This window comes from Pteropus medius, unplaced genomic scaffold (genome assembly GCF_902729225.1).
Source record: "Pteropus medius unplaced genomic scaffold, Ma_sr-lr_union100, whole genome shotgun sequence".
In the NCBI taxonomy this organism is placed as follows: Eukaryota; Metazoa; Chordata; class Mammalia; order Chiroptera; family Pteropodidae; genus Pteropus; species Pteropus medius.
Window position 1 is genome coordinate 1,970,904 of NW_024349796.1, and position 12,099 is coordinate 1,983,002.

The 12,099-nt window shown below is 45.1% G+C and overlaps 1 protein-coding gene across 3 annotated transcripts in view; it reads right to left on the reverse strand.

The window, feature by feature from the left end:
* PLD5 (phospholipase D family member 5) overlaps positions 1 to 12,099 on the reverse strand; it is a 355,949-nt gene that overhangs the window by 299,288 nt on the left and 44,562 nt on the right. The gene's annotated exons all lie outside the window — the stretch shown is intronic.

Here is a 12,099-nt window from a genome sequence, read left to right on the forward strand (position 1 = left end):
GTTTCCACTCCCAGGCCCACAAAGACCTCTGCCTGAGTCACAAGGAAATCTGCAGTTCCGCGGTGCTCGCTCACGCTCCCGGCCATGCACACCCCGCCCCCCACCCTGCTCCCCCCACATCACACTCGCTGGTCCCCCGCCTCTGGTCCTCCCGGAACAACCGGACAGCACACTGAAGGCTGGAGGGCACTGCACGGTGGTGTGGACTGTCCTCATGTTCCTAATCACCGAAGAAGATTAAGGATCAGTGCTTTTCCTGCAGTGAGCAACGCTCATAGAGGGCGTTGGCATTATTTTCCACTAAGAAAAGTAGACTTTTTCTCAAGTAAATTACCATTTGGCAGAACAGAAACCACAAGGGGATATAAGAAGCATGTCTGGATGATCCTGTCTGCCAACGGAACCAGGATTCTGCCGACGGAACCAGGATTCTACCAACGTCAGGAATCGTCTGGGCACGCGTGTCAATCAAAGCTGCTAGACTTCTTGCTCGATTTTGTCAGGACACACGGAATCAGCCACCCCCTGATACCCAGCCCCAGATGCCATCACCAAGGAAGTTAGACATTTCTGGAGAGTAAGAAGTGGGGAAAATAATAAAATTTTCTATTAAAAAGTTAGTTTGTATATTTGCATTAAAAATGTGGACATCCAAAAAGCCAGTCCATTCCTCATGAACTCGACCCCCAGGCTGCACTCTCTCCCCACCCCCAACAGCTGAGCGCCCAGCACAGCAATGAGGAGTCTCAGACCAGGGGCCAGAGGCCCAGAGGAGAGCCACCACCCAACCTGGAAGGGTGCGAGGAAAGAGAAATTCTTTTCCACATGTGTACAAATAACACCTATTTAATTTGGCTTTTTCTTAGGAAACAAATCCCTTTTACCTTTTCAGTGAAATCTTTACTTTAATAAAAGATATTTAAAATGCATTTGAAGAGCCCGACAAGACACTGTCAGCACCCTCCGAAGAATGCTCTTTACTCATCTACTCCGTGCACCTTTAATAAAAGATATTTAAAATGCATTTGAAGAGCCCGACAAGACACTGTCAGCACCCTCCGAAGAATGCTCTTTACTCATCTACTCCGTGTTCTAAATGCTGGTCCTGCATTAATGACAAGTTTATTTGGCGTCCCAAACAAGTAGCCAGCAGAGACTGGAAGCTCCCTGTGGCCACCGTGACACCCAGTTCCTGCTGCACAGCCCCGCGCTCCCGAGGGCAAGACCCAGAGGGAGAGAAGAACAACAGACCCTACTTATCCCGCAGCAGCCGCGCCGCGCCCGCCCTCCCCGCAGAGAGCAGAGAGAGCTGTCAGCGTCTTACCTCCCCGTTTCCCCCACCTCGGCTTTCGTTTTATGTTTCAAGTATACAGTATATTGCTTAGACATTTATATAGTTGATAAAACGATGCCCCTAATTGCTCTTTTTCTCCTCTGGCTTTCCACCTAGCCAATATATTCATGCTAACTGCATTCCCTAGGCCGTGCTCCCCATCCCCGTGACCATCTATCAACTACTGATTTGTACTTATTTAAACTTCACCCCATTCTCCCAGCCCCCCAACCTCCCCTCTGTCTGCCACCAAACTGTCCACTATATTTGCGAGTCTGTTTTTGAGTTAGTTTTTTCTTTTTGTTGCTTAGATTCCGCATATAAGTGAAATCATCTATTTATCTTTCTCTGACTTATTTCACTCAGCATAATATCCCGCCTCTGGTTTTCACCCCAAATCCCATCTTCCTGCACAGCCCCAATGTTTGGCTCTGTCTGCGTGAGTGCAGCCTCGGCCACCCACCCTGCCAGCCTCACAGACGCAGCCACTTCCGGCGACAGAGCTAACAGAACTCAGCGTGGATCAGTGAGTACAGAATCCCTTAGAAATAACCACCGGCAGGATGGTGCTTTCAAATTTAGTCTCAAGCAAACCCACTCAGTCTAAGAATCATAAAGCATGTAGAAATACCTTTCAATTTCTAATAATGTTTCCAAAGTTTCTGTTTCAACAGAGTGACATTGATGTTGGCAGGAAGGAAATTAGGTCAAAGCACTGAGTGAAAGAAACCATCACTTGCTCAAGCCACCCCAAGATTGCCAAGTGTTTTCATTGTGAAAAGTTACACAGGGGAAAACATATTTCGGCAGTGAAATATTTACATTAATTTCCACTCTGGTATTTATGAAATATGAAATCATACGAGATAGCTTCTAACCATGAAAAGTGGATAGATACAGTAAGAAGAAACTTCAGGAGAAAGCAAGATAATGTGAGAGCCCTCGCGGAGGGTGGCGGCAATCGTCCAAAATCCCGGGCAGAAGGCTCCGCCAGCCGCCCCTAGCCCTACAGACCCGTTCAGTTTGCGCTCCCGGTGCTCTGCCTGGGGCCACCGAGCTCGTTCTTTTTCTTCCCGTGACGGACTCTGCGCCTGTTCTTCCATTTCCCCACAGGAGGGCGCTGCAGCACAGGGAGGGGGCACTTCTGCCTTCGCGGAGCGAACGAAGAGCTCTCGGTACCAGCAACACCGCCGGCAGAAACGCTTCTAACCAGAATGGGATCCGTCGGTTGTTCAAAATAAGCCTCCGAAGCCGTCCTCCACCTGCAGCCACGCCAGCGCTCCACGCAGAAGCTGCGACTACTCTTTTTTTTTCCTTTTTTCGAAATAACAGAATCTGTAAATCTTTTGAAAGATGTTATTTAGATGAAGATAATCCAGGTACACATTCTTAGCATTAAGACACTGGATTTTTTTAACTAATGACTTTAATCACATGGAACTCATTGGATTGATACATACATGGGGTAAAAGCAATCTGGAATTTATCTTCCGCTGCCCAATCTTTTTGGCATAAATAATTGCCCCAAGTAAGAAAAGTCTGACGCATGTTTGCCAGAGATGATTTAGGGACGGCGAGCACGCAGTTTAATAAAGCGAATTCTTCTAATTAACCTCTAGCCAAAGTCACATCGGTCCTCATTTCTTGCTTCAGCTCTTAAACACCCTCTAAAAGCAGCAGCTGAATTCAGTTCTAATTTGCCTCGGCAGAATTCAGCACAAGTCATTTAGAAAAGCAATTAACCCTCCACTGGTAAGCGAAGGGGTAGGCGCTCACGTGGGATCCCAAAAGACATCAGTCGGACGGGAGCACTTGTCTTGGAGGGAAGGTCTATCCCCAAATCAGATCTTTGCGCCATGAACTGTGTCTTATAGTCAAATGCAGCTCTAGCCAAGAGGGAGAAAAGGTGGAACTTGCCATAGAAACAGCACAAGTGTCCGGAAAATAGTCCTTGAGTTCCAGTTCCGGTAAGTTCCACCCTGTCCCGGGTCACTGGTCAGGCCGTTGTGCAGTAGGGTGGAGCTGGGGAAGGGACCGAGGGGCCGCTCTCCCCAGGACCTCACTTGGGGGCAGAAGCCCTAGGAGCCCAGGAAGTCTACATTTAAACTGGCCTTCCAGGAAGGAAGAAGGAACACATTTCATTTAAGAGTGTGTCAGCTTGATTTAAAAGTTTCCTATATTTGGATGTAGAACATTTTTCCCTGGGCCCCACCAATATTGAGGTGGGTTTGGTCTCTTCTCTCCATACTTCACGGGCGAATCAAAGGCACATATCGGTTTGGTCCAACTCTTTAACTCTTGGTTGGGTTTCTATGGGGTTGAGATCTGTGCAGGGACCAGGACATCTGGCTAGGTTGCCATGGCCACATGTAGCTATTGAAATTTAAGTTTAAATTAATTAAAGTAAAATAAAAGTTAAAATCCAGTTCCTGAGGCACACTGGCCACATCGCCAGTGTTCAGTGGTCCCATGGGGCTAGTGGCGCCTGGATCCCACAGCACACGTACAATATATCCGCATCACTGCAGAATGCTCTTTCAGACAGTGCTGGCTTAGAAGGCCTCAACCAGAGCAAATATAAAAGGGGCACATCTACAGACTGAGGACATGAATCCACCATCCGCACATTTTGAACTACAGTTTGGAGGGACAGTGGCCGTTAACACACATTATAAATGGTGGTGTTGGTTCCCTGATCAGACTGGCCACCTGCAGAGTGAGCATTTTCTTCGGCGTCTGTTATGTTGTTAACATGGTGGAATTAGTTTCCAACATTTAAAAAATGGGAACTCATTAAAAATCTAGTTTCCTGATTTCTGTTGAAAAATTGAAGCTCTAACCTCTGGGCCTGCGTTCCCACACTGGAGCCCAGCCCCGGCTCAAGGAGCTGCTGCTGTCCCTTCAAACAGAGCACGTGCCCTTCAACTTATGGAACACCCACAGGCCACTGCACGGGAGGGTATGTCCTCCAATTTCTGCCACGTCTGCGTTTGAATGGGAACGAAAATAATGTTTCTAGCCCTGAAGAAAAGAAAGAGCCATAAGATACCACAAAAAACATCTCGAACACTTCTGCTTATTCTTTCTGTACCTTTAAATAAATCCCACTCACTTATCCAAATGGTACTCTTTGATCTATAGAAATGGAATCAGTGTGCTACAAAATAAGACGGCTAAAGTAAATTTCCTGATTTCCAATAATCCCTTGTTCGACACTCTGGGCTTTCATATTTGATGGGGGGAAGGAAAGCAAGGGAGGGAAGAGATGATAGAGAAATGATTTTTTCCTTCCTTGTGTACTGCGCCCTGCTCCTCCACACACACACACACACACGCTTGCATAGCACACACATACACACACACACATACACACACACACACACATACGCTTTACCTAACGTCCCTCGGGGGTGGTAGGGCTAAATAAAAATGAACCCACTTGTGAATAAGATTTCATATAGTATTTGGGGGCCTAATGGGACAACACCTCGACCATGTGCAAGTCTCTTTATTCAAAAATCTAATCTTATGCTCGTGCATTTAAATTTAAGCTCTGTTAAAGCGAGGACTTTATCTGTCCCATTCAATACCAGAATGTAGCAGGTACACAGTTTCGAATAAATATTTGTTAAATGGAATAACAATCCTCACGGGGAACAGAATTCTTCCTCAGAAAATCTGAGCCTCTGCCGTATTCCTCTTGATGTCGACCTGTCATAATGGTATTTATATTAATTTATTCAACAAAGCCTTTTCTGTGCTGGGCACTGCTGGAAGCGTATTTTAATATGCAGCTGTTGATTCTCTAAGCCATGGGTCATATGTTTAGAAAGGGAACTGCAATATTGTAAGAAGAATTTGATTTTGAATACCACATTGCCTTTTTAAAAAAGCTGTATACACACAAAATGATTCTATAATTTGTGCATTGTTATCTATTATAATATTCATTATATTACCTACTATATAACATAACATCTCTTGTAGGATCTTTAATATCTATTAGATTATTATCATATTACCTATTCCTCAACCTTTCCGTCACCTCCTCGCCCCGACAGCAACTCGGCTTTCCCCCGGCCCACCGCACGCCCCGCGCCCTCTCAAGGGGAAGCTGTTTTCCTCCCTTAGTTCTGTACAACTGGACGGCTGGATGACCAGATGGGGCATATGTCCTGCCTGCTCCTCCCGCCACTTATGAGACCATTCGTTCTCCATCCCTCCTCCCCACCGGAAGCCCCAGCTTTGACTCTCATGCCATTGCACTAGATGACCCAATACTAAGTGTCCCAAGTGTCACCGTTATCCCAGCCCCCAGGCGGGTTCTCTTCTCCTTCTTTCTCGCTGTGATGGAATGTCTCCATCACTACTTGTGTCTTAATCCCGAAAACTTCAATATAGGAATCTGGTGTCACTTTGAACCATCCCTTCCCATCACCTTCTCCACTCGGCCTCAGCCACTCGTCGCCGTGTTATTACTACTAAACACTCCACAACCCCAATCTAATGTACCCCACTCTCTGCCCGGAAGCCTGTACCACTTCCTCCCACTCTCCTCAACACCCCGACTTCAACGACGTTCGGTCCGCCTGGGACTGGTAATCCACTGATGACGGCGCCGCGTCACTGCGCCTCAGCCCTGCTGTCTTCTCCTCCCCCTCATCCCGCTGAGAATCGAAACCATCAGTACAGTCACGATGCCGCGCACGCCGCCTTCCCGGGCCCTTGTCCTGCTTTGTTCCCCGTGCTCCTCCTCCAGCGCCCCCTGCTCTCTGCTCTGCGCCCGTGAGGCCAAGCAGGGGCGGAGAAAAGCAAACTCCGAGTTCACGCCTGCATCACGAGTGCACCCGAGGGTCCCCCGCAAGCACTGTCCTCTCCGGTCCACTCCTGCCTCCGGGCGGCCAGTGCACATCTCCGTACCGCTCCCCAAACTTCCAACACCTCCCGCCTCGTTCTCCCTCTCTGCTTCCGACCACTGCCATTCCTTCACTTCCACAGACGCCACCGCTTGACCTTCCGCCTCCCAGTATCGGAGGACACAGAACCTGCCTTCTCACTTATTACAAGGATGAAGCAGCCATGCTCCTCGACTTAAACTCTACGTGTCCACTCAAGGACCTCTTCAGTAATTATGCCTTCTGCAAAAAAAAAAAAAAAAAATTAATGTCACTCCTGTCAGCATACAAAATGCTATTATCGCTCCCACCATAAAAAGAAACGAAAAAAGACGTTCTCCCCACTGGCCGCTGTGTCGTAGCTTTACGTCCTGCAACAAAATATGGCAGGCGTGACCTCTACTGCCTCCATCCCCCACCGCGCCACGGACGCTGCTCTTGTGAAGGTGGCCCGGGACCTCCGCGTTGACAAATCTAATGTCACCTTTGACCTTCAGAAAGCCTTTCATACAATCAATCCCTCCTCCTCCGGACACACTCCTTCCGCTCGGCCTTGAGCACACCACACTCCCTTGATTTCATTTAGCATAACATTTCCATCCACCGCACACGCTGTTCCTTCTTAGTCTACTCAGCATGCTCTCCTCCTCTACCCGACCTCTTAATGTGGGGTACCTTTGGGCTCAATCTTTGGTTTTCCTCTCAGTCTACATTCTAGTCCCATAGCTAAAAATAACCAACGACTCCAAGGTTATAGCTCCAGCGCAAGCCTCCTTTATAAATCCAGACTTATCTATCCAATGTCTACACAACAGTGCCACTTGGATGACTAAGAGGCATCTCAAATTCAACCTGACCAAATTGATCCCTGCTAGCTCCATCCTATCCTATTTTACCCACCGGTTTCCTCATTTCAATTATGGCAACTCTGTTCTCGTAGGCCAAAACCTTTGAAATCATACTCCACTCACTGGGATGGCTATAAAAAATAAAATAAAATTTAATAATGGGAAATAACACGTCGGCAAGGATGTGGAGAAACTGGAACCCTCGTACATCGCTGGTGGTAATGTAAAATGGTGCAGCCACTTTGGAATACAATTTGGCAGTTTTCAAAAAGTTAAACATAGAATTACCATATGATTCAGCAGCTCCACACCTAGATAGATAGCCCCCAAAATAGATGTTTAAACACAAGTCTTCATGGCAATTCTATCACAATGATCAAAAGGTACAAACAACCCAAATGTCCATCAACAGATGGATGAAAAACAAAACGTGTGATATTCATACAATAGAATGCTATTTGGACATAAAAATAATTGAAGTATTAATATACACTACAACATGGATGAACTTTGAAAATATTATGCTAAATGAAAGAAGTCAGACACTAAAAGTCTCATATTGCATGATTTCATTTATATGAAATGTCCAAAATAGGTAAAACCATAGAGACAGAAAGTCGTTAGTAGCTGCCAGGGCTTTGGAAAGTAGAGAATGAAGACTGCTTAGCGATGAAACGTTTGGGTACCAGACAGCGGTGACGACCGCACAACACTGTCAACGTGCTAAATGCTGCTGAACTGTGCGCATTAGTTAAAAACGGCTTAAAATGGCTCATTGGAGGTGGCGTGAATTACACCTCAAGAAAAAAGAAAAAAAGAAAATCGTCCTTGATCCCTTTCTTCCTCCGACGCTCCAAATTTAATCTGTAAGAAAATCATTCTGACTCCACTTTCGAAAATACATCCAGAGCCTGACCACTTGTCACCGCACCTGGTACCACTCGGGCCCAGGCCCACGCCACCTCCCTTTCAGGTTACTACAGTAACCGCACCCCCATTCCACCGTCGCCCCCTCTAACTGATTCTCAATGCAGCATCTACTCAGATTGCGTCATGTGTCCACCGTGAGCCCTGCGAAAGCTTCCTATTTATCTCTCAGGCCAAAAGTTCACAAGGGCCCAGAAGGCTCTGCCCTGGGCAGCCCACCCACTCCGTCCCTCTGGATCTCTTCTACTTTGACCCCCCACCCTTCCTAAGCAGCCACACTGGCCTCCCTGCTGTGCTTCAGAAATGCGGGCCCTCATCTCCTTTAAGACTTTGCTCAAAACTCACCTTGTGAAAGAGGCTTATTTTGCCCGCCTCCCTGTGCATGTGACTCTCATCTCCTTAGCCTGCTTTCATTTTTTTTCCATAGCAATTTTCTAATATACTATATAAATGCAAAAAAAAAAAAAAAAGTGTTGTCTCCCTTAGTTAGGGTGTAAGCTTCATGAAAGGAAAGATCTGCACCCATTTTGCTCCCCAATGCATCCCAGGGGTGCAGACCACACGGGAGGTGGTCAGTGATATTTGCAGAATTGTGTTGAATAGAACTTTCAAGTATAATAAATGGATCTTAAAGATGTTCACTAAATTGATAAGTGCTAGCCAGTGGGAAATTAGGACATGGCATGTAATTAAGGATAAATATAAAAGGGGTTTCTTCTTTTCATGGAGTGTTCTGTCTTTTAGCTTAAAAAAAATGAAGTATATTCAGTATTACAAAATGTTAACGCTTATCTGCATATTCTGTGGGTACTGGTTATATGACTGTGTACTTTTTTGTATTGCTTAAATATTTCAAAAATTTAAAGGTCAGTAAGAAAAACCTTTATGGTTTTTATAATGAAAAATTCCTTTGCTCTTCCAAAAATTATAAAATTAATCTTAGAAAGTCTGTAACAATGTCTTTTCTTGACCAAATATAATCATCTGGCAACTGCTCTCCATCTCTTATCACTGGAGAAAAGAACGGGCAGAGTTAGGAATACAGAAACCAGATCTTCGCTCACTTGACCACCTCCACACGGCGGTGATGTGGGGCCGTCCACGCTGCGACAGAGCCTGCGTTCCGGTCACCCTCGCTGACGATACCTCCAGGGCCACCAGGTGGCGCGCGTGTGCACATCAGAGCTACCGCAGGCGGGCTCCCGAGCATCCCTGAAGAAACACCGCTCTCAAACGTCCTCTTTCAGAGAGTTTTAAAGCTGCTTCGGCTCTCCGTGATTCAGATGCTCCTTGACCAAGTCTAGAGCTCTGAACAAAGACCCCTTCCCCAACCCTCTGCACACTTCCTGCCACGTGGTGCCCTGATGTCGCAGCGTCCTACAATCTCGAGGCAAAATTTAAATGTATTTCAGAAAATAAAACTCAGCGCACACACTCATTTCCTTTGCAAACGTTTCACAGCAAAACAAAGCTGTATTGCCAAGAGTTATAAAATTAGAGAGAAAAAGAGAATCTGGTATTTTCATAATAAGGTCTTTTCATTTAGCCAAAGTATTTTGAGTTCCAAAACAACTCATATCCCCAAATGGTTGAGTTTTCATTGTGATTTACCAATTTTAGACATTTGTAGTGGGCTCTAACTTAACCAAATTTTAAACACAGCAATTTTTAAGCTATGCCTGGAACTACTAGATAAACTTTTCAGTGTTATAATTAGAGCAGTATCCGATAAACATACAAGCTACACATAATATGCTCATAATATGCTGACGAGATAGGTAAAATTTTTTTGCATTGTAAAAGTGACATAAGCTTGTAGTAAATAAAATTTAAGCACTTTAGAGGCATAAAAAATAAAAAAATAATAGCCTTCCACTTTGACTTGCTCCTCAAATTACTTAAATTATTAGGTTTGTGCACATATTTGCAGACTTTTAAAAATATAATTTTATTTTTTATTTTATTATATGTATTTTACTATACACATTGTTCTAAAGCATTCTTATATTCACTCAACATTTTTAAGATGGAATATTCCAGGGCAGAATATTCATTCTCTTTAGTGACTGGTATTTCTCAGAATAATAACAATAGCAATACTAATAACAACAACAACGACAACAATAGAAAATACTTCTATCACGCTCACTGTGTGTCAAGCTTTACGTGCTTTATACGTTTGAACTCAGTCACTAATGACAACCTTGCGAGTCCTAGGCGCTATTTATCATCCTCTTTACAGATGAGAAAATTGAGACACAGTGATAAGTAACTTGCTGAAGGTCATAGAGCTACTAAGAGATGGTGCTATGATTCAGACTCAGACAGTCTGGTTCCAAGTCCATGGTCGTATCCACCACACTAGACTGATTATGCCATACACTCTTAACTATCTCCCCAGAAATGGCTATATTGATTGTCTACTATTTTAAACAATGTCACAATAAATACCCTAAAACTCTGCATCAGGATGTCTTGAAGATTCATTTTAAAAAGTGAGATTGCTTGCACAGGCATTTACAGTTCTGGTAGGTGATGTCCAATTGACCTCTAGAAAAGCTTCACCCACCTACCTTTCCCCAAACAACGCTGTTTTCTTGCCCCTCACTGACCTTAGATGTTATCAACCGCTTTTCTTTTTTGATAAGCTGGTAAACACAAAACAGAATCATGGTTTTGCTTTCATTCACATGACCCCGATCACTTGAGAGCTGGAGCAGCATCTCAAGTATTTATCGCCCATTTGTATTTGTCGGTCTTTGAATTTCGCCTTCTCACATTCTGGCCCATTATTCTATTTGTTCGCATCCCGGACCAGCGCTGGAAGCAGCTGCTGCACAGTCAGAGCAGGCTCCTGCATGAGGTCCCAAGGCAATTTTCCGTTGTGGTAAATACTGCATTGAGCCCACGGAATGTCTTAGAAAAAGCAAACAAGATGGCTGCCAAGACCACCCAGGGGGGACTAGAGAACTGGACTGGCCTGGGTTTAAATTTTGGAGCCTTTGCTTATTTAGCTGGATGGTGTTGGGCAAGTTGGTTAATTTCTTCCACCAGTCTTTGTCCAAGACAATGAGGCCAGGCCTCTGGCATCAACAGCAGTACAGATCCCGTCCAAGCCACCGTGGTTCTCAGGGCAGTGAGGAAGGCTAAGCACATTCAAGGGCTCCCTGGGGGAGTCGGCTGGGGCTCCCTACTTTTCTCTCCTTAGACCCACCCAGAGGTCCCTTTACAAAACAGCTGGCCTCCCCCAGGAGCGCTGTCTGCCCCCTCACCTACCAGGAGCACCTGCCCTTTACTCTCCGCACGGTTTCTGCCCTCCGCCTCCGTGCCAGCCCACGCCCTTTTTCCCATTGCAGAATGCAAGAAATTATTTCAGGAAAAAATAATACTGGTCCCATCAGGACATTTTTTACCCTTCTCATTGTACAAAGGGCCTTCCTCAGATGTAGGCAGTTCCTGAGGATTCGACCCCATTCTAGTTACTTCTAGGCAGCAGGAAGACAAGGAGGTGAAGGCCCCTAACTGTGATTTACCTTGGAGCTCAGGAAGTTCATTACTAAACAAATTGAATATAACGTATGTCCCCTACCCGCGGAACTGCCAGGTTTGGTCATTCTTCTCCATCTAATTTCATAAATGCTGCCCACACACAACAAACAAGGGCACTGGCCAGGTTTCTGACAGAGAGTTTTATATGAGCTATGGCGGTTTCAGTGGTAGCATTAATTAGGAAAAAAATATGTTCTTCTGTGAACTTTGAAGCTAATCAGGTTTGTTTCGTAACGGGCTAGAGAAAAACCAATATTATGATTTTTTTCTTCATGTTCCTACTACTAGCCATATCATTTTATACTGTAGTTGGAAGCAATTTGCTTCAGTTGAGTCACTGAAGTGATAAAAACTTGTCGAAATCATTTACTGAACGGTTTTCACAGATCATGCTTTTAAAATTAAAGGACTCTGAGAGACCAACACAGATTTCAACAACCCACAAAACTGTATATTTTCCTTGGTGTTGCAAAAACATCTAAGCACACGGAACTTAAAATCAGAAAGAGAAATGAGAGCACTATGGACTCGCTCACAGAAGGGCAGG